General features: G+C 37.8%; 1 protein-coding gene across 5 annotated transcripts in view; it reads left to right on the plus strand.

The window, feature by feature from the left end:
- Positions 1-13,772, plus strand: part of Cdh18 (cadherin 18) — an 814,309-nt gene that overhangs the window by 248,342 nt on the left and 552,195 nt on the right. Inside the window, exon 1 of one of the 5 annotated variants that reach the window (XM_008821759.2) lies at positions 1,078-1,100. The exons of 3 other annotated variants lie outside the window; for them this stretch is intronic. The gene's annotated coding sequence lies outside the window, so the exon portion shown is untranslated. Of the gene's footprint in view, positions 1-1,077; positions 1,101-1,761; positions 1,831-13,772 lie in introns of those variants that run through there. One more of the 5 variants, XM_008821758.1, reaches the window with a different exon arrangement.

Consider the following 13,772-nt stretch of genomic DNA (forward strand, 5'->3'; position numbering starts at 1 on the left):
TTCTCTTTTTTTAAATTGTGGAGATCTCCAAATTCTAACTGGCTTCTAATATCTTCCTTAAGACCAACTAAGTACTTAAATGTGCAGTCCTTTCACAGAAAAAAATAATACAATTCAAGTGTTTATTGTTTGTTGTTCAGTCATGCCAAAACCCCAAATCAGATTAAATGACTCCAAATTTCACATAGTGTAGTGAAATAAAGATGGTTAAATGTAACTTAGTTGATTCAAAACATTTCCTCTTCGACACTTTAAAAGAAATACCACTTAACCTTATCTACTCAATTGACCTTTCTCAAAGCAGTGAAAGAGAAAAAGAGATATAGTAACAAGTGAGGTAACCTTTGTCAAAAGTTTACTGTGATTTAGTAATACTACACAGATTTTTTTTTATTAAACTTCACAACACACACAGGAAAACTGGAGTAAGGATTATTTTCTAGATTATAAAGCACAGTTCCTCAAAAAGAAGTGAGCATCTATCCATGTTTAAATCAGAAAGAAAATCCCAAAGAGGATTTGAACCCATGTCTCTGAACTTTAACAATCCACATCCTTTAAACAGTACTTTTAAGCCTGAGTGGTTTTGAGCTTCTAAAACTCTCAGCCTGAGCTTTGATAGTTTTCGAAAATGTGCATTAAAAGTAATGATATTTTCTTGGTGTTCGCCGTGACTGAGAATCGTGTATAATTCTTAATATCCCTGCCAGGGGACCCTTGGAATAACCATTCAATTTAGATAAACACCTACACTTGTTTACTACACTGATTTAAATGGGATGCAGCATGTTCTTGAAGGGTGAGTGTGGGTGACTTCGTGCTGGGAGAAAGTACTGAAGCTGCCTCAGCTGTTCACAACAATTTTAAAAACAGCCAATCAGACCTGAAATCCCTGTTATCATAAGCTATATACGATATAAAACGTTGTAATTTATTCCGGAGTCATAAGGGTGAGAAGTTCACGCTTCTCTTAGTTTTCCTGGCTCTAGCTAAAGACATTGGGAAGGCATTGCGGTCCTATTCATCTTCTCCAATCTAATGCTGACCTCCGAGGGGCAGCTCCATCTAATATGAACCCTGCGCGCTTTGAGCACTTTGGGGTAAGGCACGAAAGGGCTAAATCTCAAGCTAAATCTCTTGACTACCTCTGGTTGCCATCGCTGATGAATGAACCAGCAGTTGAATGTTTAGCAGGCTGTGACGACTTTGCACGGAATTATGAAAATTTACTACCAGCTTGCTACCTCAGCGACTGTCCTGCCTCGTTTTGCTCCGTCCTTTCTGATGTTTACTCCCACTCCATCTGACAGGCAAACCCCTTCTTGGGCCCCCACTCTTCCCATCCCCCGCAGAGACCTGCTGGTCTTAACTGTCACCGAGTCCTGGCTGTCATTTTTCAAGATCACAGGATTTTTGTTTTTGTGTGTGTGCTGAAATCATTCTTATTAACCGCTTTGTTTTCTGTGTGACCTTGTCGATGGGGCGAAAGGATATCCGTTCAGAGTACTATAGGATTTGTGCAGCCCCAAAAGTATGTACCCTGGGGTGCGGGGAGAAGGAGGCAGAAGGGGAAGGGAGTAGCGAGGAGAGTCAGAGAGGAGAGGAAGGACGAGAGAGAGCCCAGCACCAGGCAGACAGGCGCTGCCAGCCAATCAGAGGCGCGCTCAAGAGCTGCAGAGACCCAGCCTGGGAGCCCGGAGCTGGAGGTGCGCGGAGCAGAGACTGGGCTCTCCTAGGACCGCGAGCTGCCGTGCCCAGAGCGCTGAGAAAGTCCCTCTCTGCTTCTCATAAATTAAGTTCCTTTCCACCAGTTAGGGCAAGTCAGCCAAGGTAAGGCTTCAATACATCACACCTTACTCTGTCTTGACATTAATATTTTTATACAATGGGGCTGCTTACCCAGTTTGAAGTGGAAACAGTGTTGGTGAGATCTTTCTCTCAGATGCGTTTTACAGGATGTTGTGCTAATGGGAAAGTTGCAGCTCCTGCATGTAGCTTCACCGCCGGGATAAATTTGTGTTTTCTTACGCAGGAATGCTGCTGTAGAGCCTATAGAATAGGAGTCTGCTAATCCAGCTCGCTCTGTGTTTATGTTGGTCTGTAGATGTGCTGCTATCTGCTCTGCCCCTGAAGAAGTTGGAAGGGGACTCTGCCGGGCCCATTTGGGTCCTGAGGGCATCAGAATAAATGGCATTTATGTCTGTCTATAAAAGTGAGGAAGAGCATACCAGAATCAAACAGCAAGCCTGAAATTGGATTTTCTGTACTGCTTTTTAATTATTGTCTTTCTGGTATCCTCTAAAATTACGTGACATCTGAGCAGTGAAACTGCAGCAAGGCGAGCCTTGATTTTTGATTTTTTGGGGGCTTTGCTTTTTTACCTTTTTGTTTTCTATTTTTTCAACCTTTTTTCTTTCCACAAAAGCTTTTCATAAATGCTTATTAAGCCCTAAGATGAAACTTTCACGGTTTTTAAAGGTGGTATAAATGATGCATGATAAGATGAAAAACTGGTTCCTGTGATCAGCAGCATACTCTGTTTAGTATGTGATGTTAACTCCCAGTCCTTGCCTTAACTTCCTAAACGTGATTTGCTTGAGTACTGAAATACTTCAATTCTTAGTTTTCACATCTGAAAAGCAAGGTGAAATTATGTCTATGTTGTGCATGCAGATAAACAGCTGAGCAAACCTCGCATATGTAACAGGTGAAAATAGAATTTTATTAGTTAAGGTTACTAAAAAATCTTCACATTTGATGTCTGTTATATTTAAATGGATTTATTCTTTATGTTTGGTCAAGAATAAGTGTTGTCTCTTTTCTCACTGTTGGAAATAGAGAAAAATAAAATAAAAATCTTAACAAAAATTATTATCGTCTTGGGTTTGCTCAGGTGATGGCATCAGTGCTTTGAGCCTAGAGACCCATCAGAGAAAGACTTTGTATGCAGCCAAAAAGCTAACTACAGGTTCTGCCTGTCTTTTCCAACCTTGATTTTCCACTCTGGTATCACTCACAGGTCTTCAAAGCAGGGGACTTTCCTTTTGCAATAAATTCTTTCTTCTGTTTCTTTGTAGTAGTCTGGTCAGAGAATTATTTAATCCTGAATCAAGAGTTTGAAATCCAGACTAGATTTTGCATGTACCGTGTAAGGTGTGGGAGCAAAAAGGCAGATGTGATACTAGAAGAGAATCTGCTCTGTAGCGTTCTGGTCTAAGCACTCATCTTTATTACGGTTTCTTTCAAGCTTCCTGTGCATTTGGTTCTATATTTACTGATAATGAATTAAACTAGTGCAGGTGACCCAATTTGTTCATGCCACAAGACACTTCTTTGGTGTACCTTGGTTAATAATTACTTTATATATCATAGTTGCCGTGCTTTTTCACACAGATAGCTAACTTAAGAAAACACACAGAAAATGCTACTAATGGCCAATATCGATTGGCTGTCTGTCAACAAGGAGTGGTGAAAAGGAAGGATAAGCTATTTTAGATGTACTGCCCATCAGAAGATAACCTAACAGCAATGGAGAATGTGACAGCAGAAGGAAAGTGAGAGGAAACACTAGTTGAAGCTGTATCTGGTGCATGCTGAGTATAATTAACTATACCAATTGCAATCTTGACAACAGCATTTGATACCTGGATAATTTATATACTGTGAAAATTGGCAATTATTATTCTTCCTCATGACCTTCCTCACTCCACTTCATGGTGGAGCGAAAGTCACTTAGTCCAACTTTATGAAAATTTTAAATGAAGAATGCTCCATACACTAAATATAAAGTGCTCGTTTCCATTGGCTGATATAAATAGCATTATTACACTTGGTATCAATTTTGTGGACTGATGAATACAAAACACATATTTAGAAGTTTTCAAGTCTCTTCTGTATTTGACTTATGGATTGTTAACAGAGGGAACTGTTTTTCACATGTTCCCAAATGCAGTGTCCTAAAATCTAAATGTACATGTACAGTTCAGAACATCTAGGATGACATATTCTGAACTTATTGACAGTAAATATGTATTTATCTGAGATCAGTTGATTGAGAATCTAGTCTCATGGAAAGTGCAGACATTAAAAGATAAAATGTAGTATGGTATCATGTATTCTTTTTAATGACAAGACTATTTCAAACTTTCAAATTTGATTAATTTTACATCTTCCTTGAAGTTAAGTATAGATGTCTAAAGGTCTGTGTTCTAGATTAGGTCTCACGAAATTTTCATTATATTGATATTTTGGACCTGTCTTTTGCTGGGGACAGGAAGCAGATACACTGAACCTATAGTCTGCATAGAATTCTACACTTATACACTATGTGTATAAGCCTTATACACTATGTGTAAGGAGAAATTTCCCCAAGTTTAGAAGACCAAACCATAGATTCGTATACTATTACTTTTCACTGAGGTGTGGAGGTTTACACTCATCTCTGTGGAGAAATATTGTATTTAGAAATATTAAGGGACATATATTTTTAAAATGCTCATGAACATGCCAGTGAAGTAGGCAACTGCCTATGTGGTTCAGTTTGACTGATGAACAAAGGAATGGGATTCCCTTATTGATCTGATAATGAATGGATTTTTACTTTTACTTTTCTGTCAGTCCCTAAACACATTGCTGAGGAAGACTGCCATGATACTTATCAGCATAATTTTTCCTGTGAAATGAGAAATAGGGAGCATTTTATCATGTTAAAATAGCAGGGGTGGTGAATTCTAAGAGAGGAACAGTGCAGGCATTAAGCTTAAGATAAATACCACTCAATCCATTTGTTAAAATGAATTTTAACATAAATAATATGTAAACCAAAGACACTGGTTATTTCTGTTCTATATTTTCATGGTTTGGAGGGAAAAGTTTTTACATTTGTGAGTTTGGGAGGAAGTACTGTACTGATTATGGTTTGAGTACTTACTTTAAAAAAAATCTTATTATTTTTATTTTATGTGTATGTGTGTTTTGCCTGCATGTAGGTAGGTGATCCTGTGTTTTACAATGCCCATGGAGGTCAGAAGAGGCTGTCGGATCCCTTGGGACTGGAGTTGTGGACAGTTGTTAGCTGCCATGTGGGTGCTGGGACTCAAACCCAGGGCTTCTACAAGAACAACCAGTGTTCTTAACCACTGAGCCACAAAGCACTGGAGTTAATGGGATAACATTTTTTTAGGTATAGTCTCTAACTGGTGAGATGTGTAGCTCAATGAGAGTATGGAGCTCAGTGACTTCATGACATTCCAGAACTTGGGTAGTGCCAGGGATCACTGTGCCACTTGTAACCTGTGTAGGACATTGTCCTCAACAGCAACAGGGATGATTTTGAGTATACCAAACAAACATTCAAAACATTATAGCTGCTTGTATTTGTAGGAATACTTGCCATTATTGAGTTATCATGTTGGGTTTTTGGTGATTTGCTTGATGAAGTTGGAATCAGCAGCCGTCGTGCTTCATGGTGGGTAAAAACTGCTGCAAGGAAGGCAGTGGGGTCTCTTCAAATTGTTTTCATGAACAGCTTCATTATAATATGTACAATTCAAAATTATGGCTAGATCTCTGATTTTCTCTTACTTCTGTCCTCATATCATCTGCTTCTAATATTTGTTACACAGAGTTATGAAACATATATAGTTAACTTGAGATTTACTTTTCAAAAGTAACTGTTGGGATCTGGAGATACAGCTCAGCGACTAGAGCACTCATAAGCATGAAGACCAGAGTTTGGCTCCCCAGGAACCATGGAAAAGCTGAGTAGGTGTGGTGGTGGCTGTCTATAATTCCACTACTCAGAGCCAGAGACAGAGGATCTGACTAAACAATACAGAAATGACAAGCTCCAGGCTCGATTAGAGACCATGCCTCAATAAAAACAAAAGTGGAGAGCATTTGAAGAAAATGATCAGTGTCTACATCAGACCCCTACAGGCAGGGTCTATGTGAAAATGCAGCCGCATGTATAAACATTCATACAAACATTCACACTTCATCATACAAACATAAAAACATTGTTATTGCCAATTTTGTGTATATTTTAATTAGTTTTATACAGTTAGAATAATAGGGATATTCTTCTAGTTTGCTTTCAATTTCTGTGATAAAAAACACTGACCAAAGCTAACTTGGGGAGGAAAAGTGTTTATCTCACATTTCCCAGGTCACAGTTCATCACTGAGGGAAGCCAAATCTGGAGCTCAGGTCAGCAACCTGGAGCACAAACTATGGAGGAACGCTGCTTACTAGCCTGCTTCTCTGGCCTGTGCTTAGCCTGCTTTCTTATACAACATAGAATCACCTACCCAGGAGTAGTACTGCCCACAGCATCCTGGCCCTCCCACATAACTCAACAACATAGAAAATGCCCTACAGACTTGGCCAGAGGCCAATCCAATGGAGGAAATTCTTCAACTGAGAGTCCCTCTACCTAGATGTGTCAAGTTGATAACTAAAGCTATCCATTACAGATATCATATGTAATTGTCATTTTAAATATGAATTTAACAATGAGTGCATGGATACAGGCAAATATTACTATAAAATCAACACAATTTGAAAGCATAAGCAACTACCTTTATAGCACATTTTTCTTCCCTGTGATTATTTTGAGAATTTGTGTTTTGTTTTGTTTTTCTAAGATTTCAGTGTCCCTCATTGTGCATACTTTATATTTGACCATAGTCAAAGTTAGAGAGAGACATGAATTGCTAACTATTTTCTCATTGTCAGAGTGCTTTCATATTGGTAAATGTCTCTTCATTTACCAAATAGTAAGTACATTACTATCAAACATTTGGGGTCATCTGTATAATTGCATAGTTACACTGCTATGCCTTTATGCCTTTACATCTTAATACCCTATTAAATTTTTGTTGTTGTTGTTGTTTTGTTTTGTTTTTGTTTTGGGGGGTTTCTTTTTTATTTTGTTTTTAGAAAGTAAGGAGAAGACCAGAAAAATTAAATAATACAATATTCCTAGTAGTGCTAATAATGATTTGACTAGGTGCATATATGCTCTGGAGAGATATTTCAAAAAAAAACATACCAACAGAGAGGAAAGCAGAAGCAGGTATAAAAGGAGCATTTGAAGGATGCTCCCTTCACCTCTCCACCATGTAGCCACATGCTAGTCCCCCAGCTGTCTGACCTCCATGCCTGCCCTGAACAGGCATGGCTTTATGGCTTTTATTCCTTCTGCCCTCCTTTCCCCTCCTAAGGGCAGCTTTTGAGATTTATACCTTGCCTGCCCTGAAGGTTTTCATTTGAATTCTAATAAAAGTTGTCTTAAGCTTCAAGCAAACAAACAACAAACAGCAAGAGAAAAAAAAAAAAAAGCATCATTTGCCCCCACTAGTCTTAATGAGCACAGATGTTGGTTCTATGTATAATTAGAATTATGTACATGTACATGATCTATGTAAAGTGAGAACTATGGTAGGTTACAAAAATTTAAGAAAATGTAAAAAAAAATTGAATAATGTTTGATTCCCCAAGGTATTCAAATGATTTTTTTTTGGTCTTTTTTAGACAGGGTCTCCCTGTAGCCCCAGCTGTCCTGGAACTCACTATGTAGACCCGGCTGGCCTTGAACTCACAGAGATCCGCCTGGCTCTGCCTCCAGAGTGCTGGGATTAAAGGCGTGCGCCACCACGCCTGGCTCAAATGAATTTTTAAAAATATTTTATTAATTACTATCATTTTATGTGTACGAGTGTACTGCCTGCATGTATGTGAGAGCACCCGTGCCGTGCAATGCCGCGGAGGTCAGAAGAGGGCTTCATATTCCCTTGGAACTAGAGCTAAGGACAGTTCGTAGCCGCCATGTGGGTGCTGGGAATCGAACCCGGATCCTCTTCAAGCGCAGTCAGTGCTCTTAACCACCGAGCCAGCTCTCCAGCCCCTCAAATGAATTGTTATTAAAATAAATATTGTACTTATGAGAGCATTAACACTTCTAGGAATATGTCACTGAAGATTGTGTTCATGGAGTGAAAAGAATGTGGGAGATGAAATTATAGGTTAAAGGAATGACAGTTCAAATTTTCCATGTTCCCTCACTGAAGGAGTTTTAACCACTCATTTCCAATATTAAATGTAGTTTTATAATAAGCATTTTCAAATCGTCTTCAGTTGTCATTATATTGAAACTTGGAACTAATGTATATACTTCCTATGTGAGTCTCTTTTGGAAATGCACAATTAGAAAACACTGAAATTTTACCAAATACAATTAAATTTTTTTCAATTTACTTGACTTCAACAGTATTTGAAATAAAACTTCTATCAAGGTCAAATGCAATGTCATTATTAAGATATAAATAAAATAGAATGCTATTTAAACTATTCAATTATCAGAAGAAATTTTGAAGTCAATGTAGTACGGGTATGATAACGATTATCATTTACTTTGATTCCTGGAGAAAGTGAAAATTATTAAACAAGTTTTGAAAAATAATGTGATTTTTTCTAGAAAGAGGTAGATTTCCTTTTATTAAACTTCTGGATCTAGTCACAGTGTCTCAGGTCTATAATCAGAGAAATCTGGAAACTGGCACAGGTAGATTGGCATTAGTTCAAAGCCACCCTGGCCTATGGGAGTGAAACCAGCCTCAAAAGCAAAACAAAACAAAAACATCTAACAAATAACAAAAAGTCAAAACTTCTGAAATAATTATTTAAAAATAAACTAAAGAGGGGGGCTAGAGAAATGGCTCTGCAGTTAAGATCACAGACTGCTTTTGCAGAAGACCTGGGTTCCATTCCCAGCATCCACTTGGCAGATAAAAACCATCTGTAATTCAAATTCCAGGGGATCTGACCCCTTCTTCTAACTTCCACGAAGGCATTGTATGACACAGGTGCACTTACACACATGCAGGCAATGCAGTCATACACATAAAATTAAAACAATAAAAAAAGCAAAAACAGTAAAAGACAAGAAGACAACATTCATGAAGCTAATTTAGTAACTGAATCAATATTATTAATGATAAATATATAAGAAAATAGTATCTTGACATTGATACATTTTCTTATATAATTTTTATTGAAAAAATTTTTCATTAAAATGAATTTGGTTAATAAATAAATTGAAACAATGATGTGTTTCACTCTCAGAATTACTGCTGATACACACGCACACACATATTTATTGAGACAGGCCCTCCCTGTAGCCCCAGCTGTTCTGGAATATCCTATGTAGACTCTCCTGGCCTCTCTCTCACAGAGACCCCCCTGCCCCTTTCTCTGCCTCACAAGTGCTAGGAATAAAGGCATGCAAAACAATGTCTGACTATCTTTAGTTTAAAATTTTTATTTCTTCAGTGTTTTACTTGTTCTTTGATAATTTCATATAACATATTTTGATAATCTTCAGACCTCTCGCTCACCTCCACCCCTCAACTCTTTATTACCTCACGGACATCATGCCCTCTATTACTATTTTTCCTTTTCTTAAAGGCCTATAGAATCTAGTTTTTGTTCCCCAAATACTCTAAGCCATGTATCCATTTCTACAGCAAAATTTATATTTAGCTGCAATATATAATATTTCAATGAACAATGATAATATGGATGCAGATATTTCAATCATGTGTAGTTTTCTGCTTTTATGGAATATCTACTTGGTGAATTACCTCTACTGAACTTAGAATATATACAGAAGGTGCGTTGTTACTGGAATTGGAAAATAAACCAGCTCCCCAAGATTATTAACCTTTTCTATTTTAGTAACTGAAATTCTACTTTGAGAAATTAAATACATTTTCAGAAACAAAAGGAATCCCAACTAAACATTAACTTTTATTTAAGTATTAAATTATAATTTGGCATTCTTTCATTAAAATAGATTGCAGTCCACATAGAAGGAAAGATTATAAACAAGACTATAAAGAGGGTTTTATAGCCTTTGTAGAAATATATTTATTAAGAAAAAAAATGATGAGTTGGGAACACATTGTTTAAAGGGTAGATGGTTGCTGGATATTTTATCTACTATGCCTACGAAGCCCTCTCTAAGAATAATACTTTTAATAAGAGCTTGTGGGAACTCTGGATATGAGTATGGAGCATCATGCACGAGGAGAGCACCTGGCCTACAGAAACTGTAGCAAGGGGAGAAGAGCTGCAGAGAGGACTGGCCAGAGAAGCCTACAGTCTGAATCTGTCCCCTGAATGCGTAGTTTGAATTCTGCATCCCTAGCACCATAATGTTAGGAGATGAAATAGAAAAAGAGCTGTTTACTTGATAAAGGCCCCTCTCATGAGTGGATTGATGTCATTAAAACAGCTTATGTGGGCATGGTTGCAAAAGCATGTGATCTCAAAATGTGGCAGGATGAGGCAGGAGGATTACTGTGTGTTCAAAGCCCACTTGGGGCTACATAACGAAATGCTGTCTCAAACAAAACAAAACAAAAAGCAAATCATAATGAAAATAAAGCTGTCTTTCAGGAATGCACCTGCTCTCTCTTGCCCTTTTGTCTTCTCTTCTACCACAAAACGATGCAGTAAGAAAAATGCTTGAGCCCTGACCTTAGATTCCCAGAATCCGTAACTGAGAGGCAATAAATTTCTTCTTTTATCCATCTGGGGCATTTGATTATAGCCCAATAAAATGGACCACTTATCACAGGAGACATGCTTAAACAATAACAGAAACCAGATTACATGCTGATCCTGCAGATTAGTTGCTAGGACTCCAGATTCTTCTAGGAGAGTTGGTGTAACATTAGAAGTGACATTACCTGTCATACCTTTCAACAAGAAAGCTACACAGTGTTGAATTTCAGTTGTAGGAGAGAAAGGACGAAACAAGGAGCCCAGTGACAAGTATGTCCTGCTGTCTGTGAAGAGGTGACAGTGCCTAGCAGCCAAGTGACAGAAAAGAAACAGAACATGTTTGGGCTCTATATTTATATTGGTAATAAAGCTGACAGGGTACGGTGCTGAACAAGGGATATATAAGTGATACTGGAAAAGAAGATGAAGAAAAAACATTATGTCCTAAACAAGAAAACATTTAATATTGTATTGAAGAAAAGCAATTTTTGCAAGCATAGAAAGGAAAGAGAAAAGAGAAACTGAGTGCTTTATAATACTGAACTCCGATGTCTAAGGTGGAATGCTTGAGGCCATTGAAGACACAAACACAGAGGCAGGAGAAGGCCTGTGTGCTGTGAGTGTCAGATCAGCAGTCAGTGTTTGTACAATGCAGTTAAAGTGAAGAAATTGAATGAAGGAGAAAAGAACAGAAACAAAGGCATAGACCTGTAGGAACCAAACGCAGATCTGGGCAAGCCTGGGGAAAAAAACAAGAGCACACGCTGTCATGAACTAAGTGGAATAGGAGGAGGCGTCCCCAGGGAGTGAAGTATCCAGAAAGCTTGAATAAGATGTGTTTCTAGAAGAGACTATTGCTTAGAATCAGTCCTAAGAATCGATTATTATACCCATAGATTAGTGCACCTCTCAAACCTTTTCAGAGACACTTCCTTTTGTAGTAAGTATCAGTGAACATGGGCCCACTTCTGAACATCTGAGGTGTTCTAGGTCCTAATTAAGACACCTACATCGCGCTCCTCTTCCTGATGCTAAGGGATCATCATGGAAGATGGGGCAGAATGACTGTAAGAGCCAGAGGCACTAGATAACTGCAACGAAACAGAGTTGACTAGACACAATAGGGAAGGTGCACATGTGAATTCACAACCATGTGACAGAATGTGCAAGACCTGACCTGAGCAAGCTGAAGTAAACAAAGTCCTAGCATGGACAAGGGATAGGCATGATGTCCAAGCCCTATCAGTTGGGGGGTGAGTCAGTTTTCTTTAATAATGTGAAACCGAGTAGTAGGCTGACCATACTCCAGGGGATGACCTCACATACAAGGGTATTTATTTGAGCAACACAAATTGAAATCAGTGGGCTTAGAAAATTACAGGAAGCGGTTTGTGGGGGTAGGGAGTTGAGTGGGTGAGAGAGGAGATGGAGGAATATGAATACGAATATGGTCAAAATGCATTTTATGAAACGCTCGATGAATTAGTAATATTATTTAAAAAGAAACAAGAGGCTTTCATAACAAAGCCTTTAATTATTTAAAGAGAAACTCCAGAGTAGAAAAAAGCCTACATTCAGCATCCATATTTATCTCTTTGAATATTTGTCTTCTACAGATATGTGTGTTTTAATTTAATTATCGATGCACAGTGTTAAAATGAGAGTCTACAATACGTGTAGTGCTTGCTTTTCAACATTAATTCCTCAGTTTGATTCTCAGAAGCACCATTAAAATAAACAAATAAACAAAAGGGAGTCTCATGCACCTGAGATGGTGCTCAGTGTTAGAGAAAAGTGGATACCTAGGGCCTGCTGGCCAGCCAGCCTTGCCTCGTGGTGCAGTACAGGCCTGTGAGAGACCCCATCTTAAAATGTAGGTGAAAGGTAGCTGAGAAATGACCCTCAAGGTTATCATCTGGCCTCACAGCTACAAGCACATACATGCACATGTATACACACACACACACATATGCACGCACACACACACACACACACATGAACACACATGAATGTGCACTTCATCAGGAAGGGGGTCTCTGCTCTCATACTAGATTAATACTAATATAAAATGAGTTTGTGAGAGTGGATTTTGTCTTTTGATCTCTTGCCTTGTGGGACATGCACGCAAACCCGTATTGAAAGCTATCAACTTGATCCTGAACTTGTCAGTGAAGAGAAAGAAAAACAGATTTCTGTTCTGTTTAAATTTCCCATTCTGATGTATTCTGTTATACCAGCACAAAATATGTTTGGGCACCCATTAAGGGAATTTTAGTTGACCACAAAGAATACTTTCTCTTAATTAAAAAAACAAACAAACAAACAAAAAAACACTTAATTTAAAGGATTTCTTTATAGTTGCTTATTTACTCATATATATTGATGATAATTCTATTAGATTAAATATCAATATTATAAGACATAAATGGATATTTTTAGACACAGTTCTACTGTATAGCCAAGATTGTCATCAAATTCATCATTCTCCTGCCTTAATCTCTGGAATGACGGAATTGTAAGCATGTGGCAACATAACCAGCTCTGTAAGTCAGTAATGTAATGTTTCTCTTTGAAAGTGTATAGTGGTGTTACCCAATATTTTTTGTTTGCATATGAGTTATTTGTGACATGTAATAAATTATACTTGCTATTAATTCTTGCATAATTTTTCTTTCTGATAATCCAGAGTAATTCTTCTACAAATAATTATAATGAAAATAGTTATACCAAATACAAAAACTTCTCTCCACAAGTATGCTGATAACATGGCTCAATGGTTTTACTTTGCTAACCTACCACTGATTTATGCTAAACCATTGAAATGCAGGAGAAACCTTAAAAAAAATGAGATGTAAATTTGCAGTTTCAGTAGCAAGTATAAAACTAGTCAACTTATAAAGTGAAATTGATATGAATATCCAAGATTATATATTACAACATTATTTCCATGAGACTAGTAGCAGTTAAAACATCCTTTCATATAAATATTCCACAGTACACAAATTTACTATCACTATCATCGAATACCATACATGTTAATGTGTGCATGTGTGTACAGGTGCACACACAAACAGAGGCAAGGGAAACATGTCTTCTTCAAGGTGGAACTAGCTGATTCAGCTAGGCTAGGGCCCTGGCCAACAACCATCAGGGATCTCCCTGTTTCTGCTTCCTCTGTGCTCAGATTAAAAAAAAAAAAAAAAAAA

This window comes from Nannospalax galili, unplaced genomic scaffold, assembly GCF_000622305.1.
Source record: "Nannospalax galili isolate Female #2095 unplaced genomic scaffold, S.galili_v1.0 scaffold207, whole genome shotgun sequence".
In the NCBI taxonomy this organism is placed as follows: Eukaryota; Metazoa; Chordata; class Mammalia; order Rodentia; family Spalacidae; genus Nannospalax; species Nannospalax galili.